The sequence below is a fragment of the Urtica dioica genome, chromosome 10 (genome assembly GCF_054948205.1).
Source record: "Urtica dioica subsp. dioica isolate 48M chromosome 10, U.dioica_male_clone48M_v1_H2, whole genome shotgun sequence".
Taxonomy (NCBI): Eukaryota; Viridiplantae; Streptophyta; class Magnoliopsida; order Rosales; family Urticaceae; genus Urtica; species Urtica dioica.
The window spans coordinates 6,331,403-6,351,658 of record NC_142765.1 but is presented as its reverse complement, the minus strand read 5'-3'; the positions used below and the strand labels follow the sequence as shown (position 1 = coordinate 6,351,658).

At 36.6% G+C, this 20,256-nt stretch overlaps 1 long non-coding RNA gene across 1 annotated transcript; it reads left to right on the top strand.

Moving 5' to 3' along the window:
- The first annotated feature begins 16,290 nt into the window (after positions 1-16,290).
- Positions 16,291-18,485, top strand: LOC149383278 (uncharacterized). The gene is made up of 3 exons (XR_016301819.1): positions 16,291-16,644; positions 17,767-17,899; positions 18,456-18,485. It is a non-coding gene; the product is annotated as an uncharacterized LOC149383278 (long non-coding RNA).
- The last annotated feature ends 1,771 nt before the right edge of the window (positions 18,486-20,256 follow it).

Below are 20,256 nucleotides of genomic sequence, written 5' to 3'. Positions count from 1 at the left end.
GGAATGAATGAGGTTCTTAGCGGATAAAAGAAAGACAATGGGCGGCGGCGACAATGGAAACTGATTGTATTGCGATGATTAACGCTATATGAAGCCAATGTCAAATGTACTATCTTTTTGGCTTACTTATTGCAGAGTTTAGGGATTTATTATCTGAATGGTATTATTGTTAATTTTGTTTAATGGTTTGTGAATCGAGTAACACATTTAATTGCGCGTAACCATGGTTTTAAATGCCGGCAAAATTTGGGGAAAATCGACGACGGCGCCACTGCCGGAGCAAAAACGTCCGGCGAAGACGTATATTATCGTTTCACCGTTAAATGTCGTTCGAAATTCGGCGAAACGACATGCCGTTCGACCAAAAAATGATCGCTCCTTTTCGGTAGTTTTAATAACAAAAAGCATTTATTTTCGTGGGGTTTCGAAGACAATCGGGAGAAACGAAAGTCGATATGTCGTTTTTTTTTGCCAAATCTGAAGCTTTTTTCCTGGATTTACAGAACAACAATGGTGTTGGTGTGTTAGCGGGTAAGAGGGAAGAAGAATATGAGCCCACCACATTCAATAAGATGTTTTATATACATGCTACAATTTTTTTTTATTTTTTTTTATTTTAATGTTTGATATTGAGAAACCATAATAAAGAGAGAGAGAGTTTTAAAAGAGAAATTTCATTACTTGGGTTTAATAAGCCATTAAATATCAAGATTAGACCCTAATGTTTAAAAATATCTAAATATGGACTTTTGACCCAAAATCGGACAAAAATACCCCTCTGAACACTATACATCTCTCACACTTCATTTTTATCATTTCAATCACACTCAAATCCACTCAAATCCTCTCTACTTAAGCGGGTTTCAAAAGAATCATGCGTAAGATTACTAACTTAATCATTTTTACAAAGTTTATGATTGTATATGATAGAATGTAGCAAAAAAAATCGATCAGATCTGAAAACAAAGTCCAAAATCTGGGTTTAACTTGTTTGTACGATGGTATACGATGTGGTAGGATGAGATTTAACTTTTTGTACGATGAAATTTAGAAAAAAAATTGCGTTCTGTACGATGCTGTACGATGCATCTCTGTACGATGTTGTACGATGCTGTACGATATAGAAGCTAATTTTGCATAGTTTGACTGTTTTTTTGCAGTTTTTGTCATGATTAACGGCACTTGGGAGAAGGAATGACACCAATGGGTTTTCACCAATGCAGAATTTCGTGCATTCGTAGTTCCAAAAGAGGTAACGTACACGGAGTTAGTAGATTTGTTATACGAGAAGTTTGAGTTGGACAGATTCGCGTTCGACTTAAAACTCGAAGTCCCATACACAGTCGGTACAATTCCGCTGTGTCCTGCCGTATTGAAGGACAATGGTGATGTTTCGCATTTTATGAAGCACAAATATCATAATAGATTTCCACTTTGTGTAAGTTTGGTACCGAAACAGATCATTGCACATATTGCGTATCAAGGAGTATGTAAAGGGAAATATGCGGAAGTTGGAATGGTGTCTCGCAAGGAACCAAAGAAGAGACGGAATACTCTTGTTATCGAGGATCGACAAAATGATCCTATAATTGAAAACAAAGACGGTGGCTGTGACGATGACTTGTTTAACGAGTACAAGGGTGCCGAAAACGGTGACGAAGTATACATGCGTGATAGAGATTGTAATCACAACAGTGACGAATATGATGGACTCAATGGTGATGAATACGAAGATGGCGAAGGTGATGAAAACAAAGGTGGCGAAGGTGATGAAAACGAAGGTAGCGATGGTGATGAAGAGAATAGTGACGGATATGACGGAGATAACAATGGTAGAGGTGAAGAATTTGAAGAATTCGCCAATCCCGAAGAATATGAAGAATTTGTGGAAACGTTTACGGTACCAACGGGTCATTGTGAACCATTGGGTCAATGTCAGCGTGAGCCTCCGATGATCGGATCACCTATCGTTCCTTATTCATGGAAAGCACCCGAGTTCAGCGCCGATGATGTTGTGAAGGAAAACCCGAGTCATTATCCAAGTCATTCTTCTACAGATAATTTAAGTGGATTCAAATGAGATTCAAGTATAATATGAAACCACCTATTGTTTAACTAACCTTTGAAACTAACAGGTAGCTCAGAAGAAATATATATTGGGCAGCAATTTGAAAACAAGCATGAACTGAAGAAACATATCCACTTGTACGCGTTGAAACATAATTTCGAATTTAGAGTGAAATCTTCTTCGAAAAAGAGATGGTATGTTCTATGCAAAGACGAGAGATGCACATAGAGGTTGAGGGGTGTCGTGCAGTGGTCTGAGACAGACCGTTGTGTTTCCTGGTATCCCTCACGGAGCATGTTACCATCATTTACAACTGAATGTCCAACACAAGTTCAAGACAGACCATTGTCGCTTTGAACTTTACGATGCGGCTTACGCCTTCAGTAAAACAGCATTCAAAGCTAATTTTAGACAGTTGAGACGTAAGGATGTCGAGATGGCAAAGTATCTCGAAGAAGTTCGTGTCGATCGGTGGGCCAGAGCTTTCTTTCCTGGAAAACGGTAAGAGTATAGAACTTCTTTTGTACTGAATTTTTTATGTCGTTGATTATATAAATCAAGTATGTTTTATATAGGTACGACCTAATGACGAGCAACAACGCATAAAGCTTCAACAACAAAACAAGGAATGCTAGGACGTTTCCCATTACGACGTTGCTCGAGTTTATTCGATTCACACTCCAAACTTGGTTTTTTGAACGAGAAGAGATAGCGAACAAGTTGAACACAAAATTGACACCAATGTGGCAAAATGATCTCGCACAGCTAAATAATAAGGCAGAGTTCGTCAATGCGTACGGGCTTGGTCTATATGAATGTCATGTCAAAGACGCAAGAGGTGATTTCGATGTAGACCTTATGGCGAAGACATGCACTTGCGGACTACCACAACGTACAATTGAATATCCCGTGCGAGCATTCTATCGCAGCAGCCCAACATCGAAGCGTGGACGTGTACTCGTTATGTAGTGACTTTTATTTGAAGGAGACGTGGATTATATAAATCAAGTATGTTTTATATAGGTACGACCTAATGACGAGCAACAACGCATAAAGCTTCAACAACAAAACAAGGAATGCTAGGACGTTTCCCATTACGACGTTGCTCGAGTTTATTCGATTCACACTCCAAACTTGTTTTTTTGAACGAGAAGAGATAGCGAACAAGTTGAACACAAAATTGACACCAACGTGGCAAAATGATCTCGCACAGCTAAATAATAAGGCACAGTTCGTCAATGCGTACGGGCTTGGTCTATATGAATGTCATGTCAAAGACGCAAGAGGTGATTTCGATGTAGACCTTATGGCGAAGACATGCACTTGCGGACTACCACAACGTACAATTGAATATCCCGTGCGAGCATTCTATCGCAGCAGCCCAACATCGAAGCGTGGACGTGTACTCGTTATGTAGTGACTTTTATTTGAAGGAGACGTGGATTATATAAATCAAGTATGTTTTATATAGGTACGACCTAATGACGAGCAACAACGCATAAAGCTTCAACAACAAAACAAGGAATGCTAGGACGTTTCCCATTACGACGTTGCTCGAGTTTATTCGATTCACACTCCAAACTTGTTTTTTTGAACGAGAAGAGATAGCGAACAAGTTGAACACAAAATTGACACCAACGTGGCAAAATGATCTCGCACAGCTAAATAATAAGGCAGAGTTCGTCAATGCGTACGGGCTTGGTCTATATGAATGTCATGTCAAAGACGCAAGAGGTGATTTCGATGTAGACCTTATGGCGAAGACATGCACTTGCGGACTACCACAACGTACAATTGAATATCCCGTGCGAGCATTCTATCGCAGCAGCCCAACATCGAAGCGTGGACGTGTACTCGTTATGTAGTGACTTTTATTTGTAGGAGACGTGGATTGAGATGTACAAGGAAGCCATATATCCGGTTGGCAATGAAGATCAATGGGATGTCCCGGATGAGATAAAAAACTTGAAAGTTTCGGAACCCGTTGAAAAGAAGCAAGTTGGTCGACCGAAGAAAAGTAAACAAGGAAGAAGAAGAATTAATCGATACCCATCTCAAGGCGAAAAGATTGTTGTCCAGCGAAAATGCGGGAAATGTGGTGGTAGCGGACATACACTACAACAAATCTCACCATTACCGACGATTTTTTTCGTCGCTAATGACCCCATAATCGTCGCTAAATCTCTTTAGCGACGATTTTAGCGACGATTTTTATCGTCGCTAAATGCCCGTGCCTAAATATATTTAGCGACGAATTAATCGTCGCTAAATATTTACCGACGATATTAGCGACGATTTTTTCGTCCCTAAATGTTTAAACTACGAGTTTTTTTAATTATTTAGCGACGACTTAATCGTCGCTAATTCCCGCGGGTGAATTTCGCGCACGAATTAGCGACGATTAAGTCGTCGCTAATACGTTAATTTTTTAATAATTAGCGACGACTTTGTCGTCGCTAATTACAAACTTTTTTTTTCGATTTCTAAAATTATTAATTTTTATCGTCGTTAATTATTTATTTTTTATTTTGTTTTTCGTTTATGAAATTCTAACATTAAAAATCATATAAAAATCAAATTATATTATCGAAATGAACTTATATATAAAATACGGTTACGATTTCGATTATCGACAAATATGCAAATAAAAATCCATTATATACAAAATATGTAATAAAACACTAGTCGCGACCTTTGCTTCGTCGTCCCGCCACTCGTTTTCCCCCGCCTCGACGTGAAACGCTCTTCTGCTGGCGCTGAAACTCTGCATGGTGCGGCACAAAATCCTTGTCAAGACAAGTCACACAACCAAACACGAATCAAACTATAACTTGTCACAAAATCCTTAGACTTGTCGTAAAAATTTCTAGACTTGTCATTAAAATTTTCGAACTCGTCATAAAATTTAAATTTCAACTTCAAGATTAACTAGCAAAAAGCCGAGCCCGAACAAAAGGAATCAATCTCAAATCAGTATTAATTGATTTCAAAACTCAACTGTCAAATCCATTTTAAAATTAATTCCTAATCCAATCACAACTTCAAAAATCGAACGCGAAACGGAATAATCACATTTCATCAATCTCATCAAAATCACAAACAAGCGAATCCTCATCAAAATCACCAAAATAAATAACCCGAGGCTCAGAATCACAAAACGCAATCGGTCAAGACAAGTCCTCGGCCAAAAATAACAACACGGCTAACTCAAATCCTCGGCCAAGATAACACATGGAAAAAACGAGCACTCGGCCAAGACAACAAACAAGTCTCAATAATTCGAAATTCACAACAATCATCACAGCCTCATAATCAACAGAATTTTAAATAGCATTCCAAACAAAACCTCAAAATTCACACGTCCAACACAATTCCAAACCAAAATTCGTCCAAAAAAATTCAACAAAAATTAAAACATGCCCTACAATCATCACCCAACCATTAAACACTCTCATAAACGTCTCATGATCACAAACAAACCTTAAGAAGTCAAAAAGCCCCAAAAATTAACAAATATTTATAAAACTAATTTCAATATTTATAAATTTTATAACAAATATATAATTCATTTATAACTAATTACTTCATTTATAATTTATAAAATTGATAACAAATATATAATTCTAAAAATATAAATTATGTAAATATAACTAATCAAAATAAATTTATAACTAATATATAACTAAAGTTATATATATATATATATATATATAAATAACTAATATATATAACTACTATATTAATTCTATAACTAACTAATATATATATATATATATATATATATATATATATATATATAAAGTTTAAAAAAAAAACTTACCAATCCACGGTCAGAGGGAGAGCGCGCGGCCAGAGAGAAGGGGAAGCGGCCAAGGACGGCGTCGGCGGGGAAGCGGCTACGGCGTCGGTGGCGGAGCGCGGCGGAGGAGCTGCAATTGGAGAGAGAGAGGTAAGGAGAGAGCTGTGAGGAGAGAGAGAACTGAGGAGAGAGAGAGAGACTTACCGGAGAGGACGACTTCGGCGTCGACGGCGTCGGCGGCACACGGCGGAGGAGGGCACACGGCGGACGAACGGCGGGAGAGGCGAAACTGAGAGAAAACTCGATTTAGGTCAAGGAAAAACGAAATGGGGAAACTGATTCGCGATCTGGTATTTAAAGACATTTAGCGACGACTTAATCGTCGCTAAATGATTAAAATTCGTCGCTAAATCATTTCGTTGTAATTAAATGTGAGGGATTTTTCCCTCTTTAAAATTCGTCAAAATTCAAAAACATTTAGCAACGATTAAATCGTCGCTAAATGATTAAAATTCGTCGCTAAATCATTTCGTTGTAATTTAATGTGAGTGATTTTTCCCTCTTTAAAATTCGTCAAAATTCAAAAACATTTAGCGACGATATTATCGTCACTAATTGTATAGCGACGACAAAAAAACATTTAGCGACGATATTATCGTCGCTAATTATTTTCCCGGGAACTTAGCGACGACAAAAAAGAATTAGCTACGATAAATTCGTCGCTAATTATCTTTGCCGCCAAACTTTAATATTTTTGGCACCAAAAAATTAGCGATGATATTATCGTCGCTAAAAGGGTGATTAGCGACGATTTATTAGCGACGATTAAGTCGTCGCTAATAGTTTCGTCGCTAAACGTGGTATTTCTTGTAGTGATAACAGAAAAACATGCACTTGGAGGGATTAAAACTTTAGACTTTGTGTTATTTTTATTTTTAAGTTTAAAACTTTAACGTTTATTTGAGTTACCTGTTTATTTTCGTTAACATCCATCTCATGGACTTTTTTTCGATTCAACTCTGTGACAACGACGAAGATCTCAACTCGCTTTTGTCCTAAGACTCGTTTTCGTCCACAAATGTCTCGAAAACTAAACCCTTTGTGAATGTGTGAATTTGTGATGTTTTTTTGTGTGTGTGAATCTCTTTCATTGAATACTGATATAGTCTTTATATAGATTATAAAATTACATGTTTATAGGGTACAATAAAAAATATATTCAATCAATAGTCAATAAACCATCTCGATAATATGTTTATAAGGTAAATTTATAAATGCGTAATAAATAAGCGATATTAGACTAAAATCCACAAGATGAGTGATATTTTTTCGTTAATTTATTACGAAAAATATTGCCTAGTAATTAAATTATAACTAGACAAAAAAGAATGCTCGATACGGTTTCTATATATAAAAGTAATATCAAGAGTCGTCTATTGTTGGGAATATTGCCCACTTGAAGATAATGATTACTAAATTCGATAATAAGATTACTTTATTAGCATTATATGATTAGTGAGTTGAGTTCTAAACAATTAGAATCAATAACAACTATCTTCCATAGCCTCCGTATCTAACTGAGTCACGTGCTGGGCACCTGAGTTCGGGCGGTGTGCTAAAACATGGTCGATGACTGATATACGCCTGGAAAGCTATATCTAAAGTCATATATGTGGAACACATAGGTGAAGGCTGATCACTATGTGGGAGCATTCTGCACTTGTGGTAAGTGTACGACCCGGACAGGTCTTGGTGTAGATGTGTCGTTTAAGAACCGTTACGACACACTAACCGAGGCCACTATGATGGTCACAGTGAGACTTGATCTAAATCCTGAAGTGATCATGGACACTAGGTTATGTTTGAGCTCTTTGACTCCTTCGCTAAAAGGCTATTCATGCTAATAACAGCTTATGTCTTGGGAGTTTTCTCAGAGCATGATTCGAGTGGGAAGTGATTTACAGATACGGAATTCAGCCTTCCTGAAAGAAGGTTAATGTTCACTCACCTAAGGGTTGATTCCAGAACCGATAGACTGCTAGCACTTTCGAAGTAAGTAACGTTCGAAAGAATCTTTCGCTGGGGAAACAACAATGCTTAGGGCTGATATGTATCAGGAGAAGTATAACGGATAAATTGACTTCTCTTGACATGGGTTGAACCTGGAGGATCTTGATCACGAACTGACTATATCAGTGGACACTCGTCACGATGAGTAAATATAATTCTAGTATAAAGGAGAGTTCAGTCTTGGCTTACAAGGTGGAGTATTTGACCAAGATTAGACGAATCGATGGACAAAAGAGAAAGGACTATTTCGTCTTTTTCATCGGATTTGTTAAGCTCCTATTACTAGGTCCATAGTCCCCGATTCGGCTCTGATAAAGGCGGATAAGAACTTTCGTATAATAATGTTTATCATTATTAATCTCACTTGCTGTAATTGTGATTGACAGCATTAATTCTGGAAAACGGGTATTCGCAGAATTAAATAAATATTTATGGTAGAATTGTTTATTTATTGTTTGATCAAGTAAATAAACAATTATTAATTATTTGTTTATTGTTGGACCAAGTAAATAAATGATTAATTGGGTTTTAAGCAATTGGGCCTTGCATACATGGAAAATTCGAATTTGGTTATTTGGCACTAGGGTTTGCGCAAATCTCCTTGGCCGTGTGCCATCAAATTCGAAAATACATAATTGGTATTTACCAATATTTTCTCTTTAGTTGTTTAAATAAAGGAGAGAGAAAAATATAAGATATTGTCCTATATTTTCTCCTTATTTAAAGGAAAGTATTTAGGAGAATATTTAGGAGAATAATATATTCTCCTTTATTATCTCACTTTATTCTCTATTTAAATAAAAGAATAATATCCCATAGATATTGATCTGATGGATGAGAGAAAAAGTAGGATTCACTTGTTGAGATCCAATGGCCTAGATTTAATCCACTAGTGTGAACACAATAAAAGGAAATAAAATATTCTGGAAGATTCCGTGAATATCTCCTTTTTACTACTATAAATAGGGGTTCATGAGAAGGCAAAAATAAGCAATTAATTTGTGGAAAATTTCGTGGCTCTCCCTCTTGGGTGTGCGAAATTTTGTGCCTCTCCCCCTCGGAAATTCGTTTCCATTCTTAGTAAAATAAGAGAGAGATCTCGAAACACCTAGTTTCGTGATCTAGTGAGATAAAGACTGTGCCCACTCATCTTTCTTATTCGTCTCGGAGATTATGTTTCGGAAGACTAAGGTGTCATCCTCGAGTCCTTCATCAAGACGACGCAAGGAGTACGCGATTGGATTGGAGCGTTCTGTAGCTGAACCGAAAATCAATGTAAGTACTCGTTTACTCTTATATCGTTTGCTTGACTTATATGCTCTCGTGAATTAAATTAATTAAACATAACTAGATCTTGTTAATTATAACCATAATTTAATTAGCTTATGATTAGCGTAATTAATTATTTTTCCGCATGAATATGGTTATATGGTGGAATCATCTCAAACGAGTCGCATCGGAGCGATCGTTCGTGTCCGATCCGAGCTCGATCCACCAACAAGTGGTATCAGAGCGATTGTTCGTGTCTGATACCCACTTGATTCCCTAACAAGTGGTATCAGAGCGATTGTTCGTGTCTGATACCCACTTGATTCCCCAACATCTATAACTCTACTCTACAATCTATAGTCTATATGTTATGATGTATGTGTTCCTCGGGCAAAGTGGAAAAGCAAAGTAATTAAAAATAGATATATGATAATAACTCGGTCATAGAGTCATATCATCATATATCTACAGTCTGTGTTCCTCAGGCAAAGTGGACAAGCAAAGTCATGTTATCATATATCTCCGAGTCCGACTATGATTCTGAGTCCATAACAAAGGAGGCTCTCCAGTCTTGGCTTTGGGGGATCAAAGATGAGTGAAGTTCCTGATTTATAGTCTCAGAGAACACATGCATATCTTTTTAAATCATAGAAAAGATTGATTCTCAAATTTACTGATATAGTCTTTATATAGATTATAAAAAACATATTCAATCAATAGTCAACAAACCATCTCGATAATATGTTTATAAGGTACTATTACATACAAAACCAAAAAGATAAAAAAAAAAACATCCGAAAATACAAAATCACGGGATAAGGTGGTTGTAGAATAAGTCTACGCACCATTTCTTCCTGAACGTTCTCATATTGACACTTTGAAGAGTGTCAAATGATTCGTTCAGTACTATGTGCTCGACATACTTCACTGCGAACATCCCGCAATCACCGCTACAACACAAAAATAAGTAAAAGAATTTGTCAAACTTCTAAAATAACTTGTCAATAAAAACATAATTGTTTAAAACTTGTCAAAAAAAGTTCAATTAACTAGTCAAAAAAAGTTTTTTAAAAGAACTTGTAAAAAATCTTGTCAAAAAATAAACAAACTTGTAAAATAACTTTTCAAAAAAAGTTGAATATCATAACTTGTAAAAAAAAACAAACTTCTAAAGTAACTTGTCAATAAAAACATAATTGTTTAAAACTTGTCAAAAAAAAGTTCAATTAACTAGTCAAAAAAACTTTTTTAAAAGAGCTTGTAAAAAATCTTGTCAAAAAATAAACAAACTTGTAAAATAACTTTTCAAAAAAAGTTGAATATCATAACTTGTAAAAAAAAAATACAAACTTCTAAAATAACTTGTCAATAAAAACATAATTGTTTAAAACTTGTCAAAAAAAGTTCAATTAACTAGTCAAAACAACTTTTTTAAAAGAACTTGTAAAAAATCTTGTCAAAAAAAAAAAACAAACTTGTAAAATAACTTTTCAAAAAAAGTTGAATATCATAACTTGTAAAAAAAAAACAAACTTCTAAAATAGCTTGTCAATGAAAACATAATTGTTTAAAACTTGTCAAAAAAAGTTCAATTAACTGAATACTTGGGCCTCGTCGGATCAGTGAAATCTGCCCAATGCGACGACTTCTTTCGCACTTGCCGATCTGGACGTGGCGGAGTAAGTTGTGCCTTGTGGGTTTTCCTTTTAAGCGGAGTTGTGAGCGAGCGTTGCTTCTCCGGAATGTCTTCTCTACGAGGACTCGACGAAGACGTCGACAACGTGGGCGGAGTCACCGGCCTGATCTCCGATCGCTTCGACGACTCGCGATGCGTAGAAGACGGCTTCTTCGACTTCTTCGATGACTCGCGATGCGTAGAAGACGGCTCTAGCTTGTGCGATGAAGACGCCGACTTCTGACCAGCCGCCGGGAGAGGAGGAGGAGGAGGAGGAGGAGGAGGGGTCCGGCGTTTACGACGACCATCAGCTTGGGTCGTGGGAATATCACCCCCAGGCAAGCCCGTTGCTTCCTCGAACAAAATGTTCAGCCTCTTCCACATATCAAGCTGAAAGTCAAAGTAATAAAATATGTCACGAAATTTAAACTTGTCACAAAAATTTAAACTTAACTCTAAAACGTTAAAATAAAATTTAAACTTAACTCTAAAACGTTAAATTAAATTTAAGCTTAACTTTACAACGTTAAATTAAAGTAAAGTAAAATGAAATTTCAACTTAACTTTAAAACGTTAAATTAAATTTAAACTTAACTATAAAACGTTAAATTAAATTTAAACTCAACTCTAAAACGTTAAAATAAAATTTAAACTCAACTTTAAAACGTTAAATTATATTTAAACATAACTCTAAAACGTTAAAATAAAATTTAAACTCAACTTTAAAACGTTAAATTATATTTAAACTTAACTCTAAAACGTTAAATTAAATTTAAACTCAACTTTAAAACGTTAAATTATATTTAAACTTAACTCTAAAACGTTAAATTAAATTTAAACTCAACTTTAAAACGTTAAATTATATTTAAACTTAACTATAAAACATTAAATTAAATTTAAACTCAACTCTAAAACGTTAAATTGATTTAAATATAACTTGATTTAAATCTAACCTGGTTATCCCTGATGCGCTCAACTCTACGGCCGGTCGTGCTAAGAGCACGTAAGACTATCCCTTGTGACTGCACATTTGTTCTTGAGATGCTCGCAGTTGTTCTTGGGAAGCTCGCATTTCTTCCCACATTTCCCGTGTTATGACAAAGGGCTCGGGAATGTCCGCGCGAGAGGTCGGTGTGGGCCTCGATCCCATTGGGGGAGTGGTCGGTGTGTGCCTAGATCCCATTGCGGGAGTGGTCGGACTACCAAGTCCAACACCGGGAGTGTCTGACACGTGTTCGTCGTCGGAGTCTCCGACGATGGCATCTTCTGCAACAGACTCGATCTATTTCTTCTTCGATATCTCGTGGCTCTGTCGCATCTTCTCCCTCGACGTCTATGGGATACAGACATTTGCTCGTCTGTGTCTCGAGGAGAGTGAAAAATTCTTTCTCTGGTGCCCTTGGTCTCAGCATTTGAAGAACACCCACCTACAATACATTAATAAACGTTACCAATATTCCAAAATAATGTAAAATACATTAATAAACGTTAAATAATAAAAAGTTACCGTTTTTTATTCATGACGGCCTCGATGTCTTTGCCCATTATGACCACATTACTAGACCACGAGTGCATCCGGGGCACACGAATCCCCTGGTTCGACCCGAACCTCATCCCGATCTCTGGGATAGCCTCGTACGCCCAGTAATGAAGGGTATGGAGGTTACCCGTCAATGTGTACTTGACCTCTTTTTGTGCCCGTCCGGCTTGTTCTTCAACTTCTTTTGCAGCGTCTCGTGATAACGCCTTAGGTTCACCGAGAGGTTGGAATACGTCTCCGCCCAACTCAAATTTCCCCAAGGCATCTTGAAGAAGAAGGGGAGGTCTTGAACGATGTATAGAAATTTCTGCCACCTTTCATCGATAACTTTGTTGCCCGGCTGCCCCAGAAGATACCCATAGACGAATACGAGCAGCCCGAGCTTGAACGCATCGTCATGGCTTTGACATATGGTGAACGCGTTGATCAACGCGCTCAACTTGCTTCCGACAACGCCGTTCAAGTGGTCCGTGATCAATCGATCGTTGTTTCGCTCGTCTTGTTCGGCTTTGGTTGGACCGTCATCATAGCTCATCCCCGAGACGAGTGTGTACTCGAGGCGTCCAAATCGTACTCGTTTGCCTCCGATACCAAAATGTATCTCCCCCCGTACCGTCGCCTCGATCTTCTTCTGAAGGAGAGTATGTACGAGCACCGGTGAGAAACCAAGCTCGCTCTCCGTAAAAAATTGCTCGAACGGAGTCCCGAGGATTCGTTCTTTTATCCCAAGCTCATCGAATCTCCTCCGTACCAGCTTCAAGATCCCCGTCCCACCGTAGGTGATACGCCCCGGGAATGAGACGTTGTATATATAGTTCAAATTGTCCTAAAAAAACAACAAAATTAGGTTAGAATCACAATTCATCGTATGGCATCGTACAGACTCGTATAGCATCGTAAAACAATAAATTCAATTTTTTTTAAAACTATCGTACAGCATCGTATAGCATCGTAAAACAAAAAAATAATTTTTTTTAAAAACCATCGTATAGCATCGTACAGCATCGTACGACATCGTACAGCATCGTACGACATCGTACGACATTTAAAAAAAAACATAAACCCATCGTACACCATCGTATCGCATCGTACAGCTCTATGAATTTCATCATACGACATCGTACAACATCGTACGACATCGTACGATGCATCAACCTTATCGTACAAGGGCCCTAATTTCAAACCCTAACATTCTAAATTCGACCCAAATCACCTCAAATCAACTCAAATCAGGTAATAACTAAGTCGTAAACCTTATTCTAACTATTTTCAACGAAGTTTAACAAGAAATTTCATGAAAACTTACATTTTTACTTGGTTTTGAAGCTCGGGATTTCTGTCTGTCACTGCCGCCGGATCTCGAAGCATTTCCATCGTACGCCATCGTCCTCTATCGTACCGACTCGTACAAGATCGTATGCCGTCGTATGCCCTCGTACACGATGGTAGAGTTTTTTTTTTTTGAAGTGAGCGAGTGAGAGAGAGATTGAGATCGGGGGGAATGAGTTCAAATAGATTATAAGGTTATTTTTGTCCGATTATGGTACACAAGTCTATTTTGGGATATTTTTTAATATTAGGGTCTAAATTAGATATTTAATGGCTTATTAAGCCCACTTAATGAAATTTCTCTTTTAAAATTGATTGGATGGTGCACGGAGGAGTGTGTCAGTGTAATGTTATCAAAAGAAAAAAAAAAAAAAACAAGTATATCTTCGATTATTTTTTTTACATTTTTTTATCAAAAAATTGGCTACGTAAGCCACCTAAACTATATGAATTGTAAATTAGCCAACCTTTGGTAAATAATTTGTAAATAGCCAACTTGCATACGTGGCAACCAATTAACTACCTAAAATATATGTTTGGTTGTGTTAAATAAGGCTTCTATTAATTTGTTAATAAGTTTACTTGGCTATTTACAATAAATTAACCAAAAGTGGGTTATATCTCAATCCACTATATCCGTGTGGCTATATAACTTAATAACCCTTTTTTTATATATGTTATATACATAGCTATAAATATATATGTAAAGGACAAGTATTTGGCAGTATTTTATACCCCACCACATAGATTTATATGCACAACGTCATGGACCAAAGGTGCATACATATATATATATATACATATATATATATATATACATATATATATATATATATATATATATACATATATATATATATATATATATATACATATCAAAGATTTAACAGGGATTTATTATACGTAATATATATATCAGGGATATTGACCATGAGCCATAAATATACATATATAATCCCTGATATCCCTGAGATTGACCATGAGTATAAAATATATATATATATATATATATATATATATATATATTACGTATAATAATAAGTAAATATATATCTATAACATAGATAATAAAGAGGAACTCACTCCCCTCTTTCATTCTGGGGCCGCCACGTGGCGTCTCCAGGAGGCGACACGTGACGGTTTTTTTTTTTTGCCTTACCTTTTTTTTTTTTTGACTTTTCCGGTTGGTTTTTTTTTTTTTTTTTTTTCAATCTATTTTGTAAAAAATTTTTATGTATATTGTTTTTTTTTCTCCATCTCTCATCAATATATTTTGTATAATTTATTTATTTATTTTATAATCATAATTACTGATGCTATATTATACTATATCAATAACATACATTATTTTGAGTGTATATCGGTTTTGTATTTTCTTTATTAGATTCTCTTTCTTTTTCTCTTTGATATTTATTTCCCTTCACCTTATATGTGTCTCTATATTTCATTGGTTCGTTTTTTTTTTTTTTTTTTTTTTTTTATAGTTTTTTTCCAATCTATTTTGTAATTTTTTTTTATATATATTTTTTTTCCTCCATCTCTCATCAATATATTTTGTGTAATTTTTTATGTATTTTATAATCATAATTACTAATGCTATATTATACTATGGCCCCGTTTGACATAGCTTTGTTTTTTAAAAAAGTGCTTTTATAAAAAACTGTTTTTTTTCAAAAAAATGACAAAGTGTTTGATAAACTGTTTATAAAACAGTTGTTACTGGTAACAAAAACTGATTTAGCGTTTGGTAAAATAAATATATTATAGTAAAAAAACTAAAATAGACATGTTCTTAATAATTAAATAATAATTATTGATATGCTTATTTATATACATATATATATAAATAATATTTTGTACGATGATATTACAGTAATTTATATATCAAACTTAAAAACACTTTTTTTAAAAGTTAAGAATCCTACCTTTTCTATCTCATGTACAAAATCTAAAAACGTTTTTGAATTTTTTGTAAAAACAGTTTTGCCAATCACCGGATAAACAGTTTTGTTTTTTCTATAAACAAAAGCAAGGCTTTTTAATCCCAACCAAACGTAGCCTATTGTAGCGACTCGAAATTTAAGCTTAATGTTGTAAATTAAGTTTTTCAAAAGGACGAGAAAATTATGTAAATTAATTTTCTAAGAATCGTTTCCATCATTTTGGGTTGGAGTAATAAGTTTATCGAGTGATTTAAGATAGTTTAAGGTAATGGAAAATCTCGGAATGAATAAAGGATTTATCGAGTTCGTCTGGAATAAATTATTTTCCGAGGAGATATTCCGGAATTTAAAATAAGAAAATAAATTCTCAAGGACGAGAATTATTTCTGAGAAACCTTGAATATATTTGAATTAATCGAGAACGTAAGAGAAAATTCTCGGTTTGAAGCTCTAAATTAAATGTTCGTTCAGTTACGATTTTAGTCACAAAGTTAGTGATAAGGACGTGGTTGTCATGTTTTCGGGCTCATTTGAAAGAAAACAAGGAAAAAAAGGGGTTGGATTGTAAATAAAAGGATAAGTATTGCATTTCCACGTCATCAAGAGTTTGGAAACTTTTTGTAAGTGATGTATATCACTTGGCCGACTGAGGCATTTTGCAAACCAGGAAAAAAAAAAAGAAAAGAAAGAGGAAGAAGAAGAAAGAGAATTCGGGGGAGAGAGCGAGAGAGAGACCGAATGAGAGAGAGAGAGAGCGTGAGACGGAGTTGAGCTCTCGGAGGAAGAGGAAGCTCGGCCGATAGCAAGTCACCGAGACCCGAAACCCATCTCGCGCGGCCGCCGTGACCGAGGGAAAAGAAATCGCCGCGAGCCGCCGTGGCCGGCCAACCGGGAAGCGAGCGCCGGGAGAGAGAGAACACACCCCGGAGAGTCCAAATCCACGAAAACAAGGTAAAAGAAATCAAACCCGAATTGATTGGTGATTCTAGGGTTTGAACTGCAAATTTAGGATTTTGGTTTTCTTGTTTGATTTCGTGGAATTGAGTTGCTATTATGGTTGATGGAGCTTGATTTGTGATGATGTTACTCGGATTGTAGATTGAAATCATTGATTGGAATTTTCCTTGAATTTTTGGCCGAATTTCACAAGAGATTAGAGTTTATGAGAACGTGAATTGGGGCTTTTTGGATTCTGAAAGTTTTTGTTGTTGTTGATTTGATTCTGTGTTTGAAATTGTGGTTGAGACTTGTTGTTTTTGGATTCTGGACGGTTTGGTGTTGATTTTAGTCTTGGCCGTGATGTTTTGTTGGCCATGGGATTTTGGTTGTTGAAAATTTGATTGGAATTTTGGGTATGACGTATGGTTGTTGCCAATTTTGGAATCAAATTTGTGGTTCGCGATACCTCGGAATTTATTTTGTAACGTGTTAACGAGGTTTGTTTCGTTTGTGAGTCTTATTTGTCAAGGGTCTAGGGTCGTCTTAGGCGGGCTACGCAGAGCCCACAACGGCTGGTCGAGACGGCGAGGACGTGGCCGAGAAACGACGGAGCTATAGCGCGAGTGTCGACGAGGTGAGAACGAACAAGACCGGGAGAACGTCGAGTGGATACGGCGTTTCGGTTTTGGCTCGGAGGCTCGCGAAGCATCCGTTTAGGATTAGCGAGTTATTTATTTATTATGTTGTAATTTACAGAGTTAAAGTTATTTTGTACGAATCGGTTCGAGTTAGTACGTTAGTACGTTTTATTTGTTTGAAAGTCGGTTTCGATGCAAGTTGGAAAGAGAAAAAAATAGTAGATTATTCGTTATTATTATTAAGCTCGTTTAAGGATTTTAAGAGTTAAGACTCGATTGTGATTTAACGTTTGATTTCTCGGTTTTGAGATTGATCGTAGTTTTTCGTTCGAGTTTACACTTTCTCGTATCATTTGAAGTTTTGTTCTGAGAACTTGGATTCCTTATAGCGGATAAGTCTTTGGGTTCTACGATTTGTAAATCGTACGTTAGAGTTTGAGTATTATAGATTACTCGCAGGATTCTGATTCAGGATCGGTTTGATTTATCGTGATAGGACTCGAGACTGAAAGTCGTTTAGAGGGTTCACGGAGTAAGTGAACGTCTGGATTCTCGGTTTTAGTGAACGTTCAGGTTCACAGGACGAGCGAACGTCTCGTGGAAGAGCGACATAGACGCTTACTCTCGAGGTAGGTTATTATAACCCTTCTCTCCTGATTTTATGGTTTGGCCTCAAGTATATATTATTTTCGAAATGAAAATGTTTGTGAACGTGCCACGAAACCCAGAACCGTTTTTAGAAAATGTGGCGTAACTTCAATTCGGTATATCCGATAATGAAGTTGAGAATATTTTCGATATTATACATATATCCCGTATTTACGAAAGGAAATGTTTCGTATATCCTGGACAAGCCGGTTTCACACATACATGTTTACGGTGCGGAGAGTGCACCTTGCTCTGATCAGAGGACTGCCACGGGTTAAGTTGGCAGGCGGCTCAGGAGATAGTACACGTTTTAGAAGTATCTAGGGACACATTTAAATTTCTGTCATTTATATTTCTGCAATTTACATTTCTGCAAGGTATACTTGTACGTGTATGGTGATTTACACGTGACAAGAATATTATTATTATACGGTAAGTATTATTTTCGAAAATCTTTTTAAAAATCAAACCATTACTATAGCACCTACTGAGCCCCAGGCTCACCCCTATTTCCTCAAATTTTTTTCTTATAATCAGGATGTGAGAAGGAGAAGGGTTAGGAAGACCTCAGGATAAAGTGTGGTCGAGAGTTTGATGGTTTTCGCTGGATAGACTATCAAGTGTCGAAGGTTGGTTTTATATCTCCGTTTTCTTTCTTTTATCTTTGGACTTGTAAAGTAAATAACTGAGTATGCACCGTGGGTTAGTTTTGTAAAGTTTATTAGTGTTTCTTTTTATACAATAATCACACCCCACTTTTCCTGGGGCGTGACAGGGTGGTATCAGAGCTCTAGGTTAAGAGTCTCTAGGGAATGCATACTCGGTTTACTTTACACTTATAGTCCATCGATAATAGTTTTAGAAGGTCGCCGGATGCGAGTCTTTCGAATGTTCCTTTGCTATAAGGATTCTTATGTCCACTCGAGCCTCTTGAGTATGGCTGAGTAATGAATCGTTTTTCAAGAGGTGACAACACATGTTCTGAATAAAGCGTGTGCTATTACGTTTAGAAGTGGATGTCTTTGAAAGTTTTAGGACTTCTACATTCACGTATTTAAGGATATATGGCTCTGCGAGTTGCAGGTCATTGGGTTCAGAATATCGTAATGCAGTTGGATATGATAAGAACTCTGCTAGAGTATTGCGTAGAGTTCATGGTAACTAAGCACGAAGCTCGTGCTAGTTTAACGTAAGGACTGTTCACGAAAACGTACGATGCTCATGACGTAGGAACAAATAGAGGGATTGTTCTACGTACAATGCTTTTTGGATGAAAGTTGGTGGACCTTGATAAAGGAAGATGATAGCGTCTCAATGAGGGACAAGGTTGTGATAGGGTGCGTTTTGCCCTCTCATTATCGAAACCAAGCACATGAAGTGCATAAGGTTTGAGGATGGCTTTGAGGCTTTTGTTTAAAGATAGCCAAGCATATGAACAAGGATGAGCTGTACATGGAAAGTCTTCTAGGATGCGGCCTAGAAATGTTGGCTGAATTGGTAAAATACGTGGACAACCTATGTACGTGAAAGGTAATGTTCTGACATAGATTGGTTGTCAACGTATAGAGTTCAGCTAGATCTTCATTATCAAAGAGTTAAGCTATATATGGAATCTAGGGAGATAGTTTCTTATCAGGAAAGCTAAGACCATGGGATGCAGAATGGTATCATGAAGTCCTACGTTGGAGGACGAAGAAAGTTTTCATGCTATGCACTTCTTTCGGCATCAGAAGTCGACGTAAAAGACGTTGATACATGATTAGCTATTTCTGTTGTGTTTGAATTTCTTAACGTTTTCCAGAAAAGTTAACTAGTGTGCCGCCTGATTGAGAGATAGAGTTATGTATTGATCTTATCCTCGATTCCTTGCCATGATTGACGAGTTGACAAGCAAGGAATACATTTGGAATAACACGTCATCATGGGAAGCAACTGTCTTGTTGCGAAGAGGCATGCTAAGAGTTTAAGGTTGTACATAGAGTACAGAAAGCTGAATGCAGTAACGATCAATAATAAGTACTCATTGCCCAGGATTAACGAGTTGTTTGACCAACTGGGAGGATCTCGATTCTTTTCCAAGATAGATCTGAGATTTGGGTATCATCAGCTAAAGGTTCGTGAAGAGGATATTCTCAAGACGGCTTTCAGGACTCGTTATGGTCATTTTGAGTTCCTGGTAATGCCTTTTGGATTAACGAGCGCTCCTGCAGCTTTTATGGACATGATGAATCGGGTTTTTCGACCATTCTTGGATCAGTTTGTCATTGTCTTCATTGATAACATTTTGATTTACTTAAAGGATGCACAAGAGCATGAGCAACATATTAGAGTCGTTTTA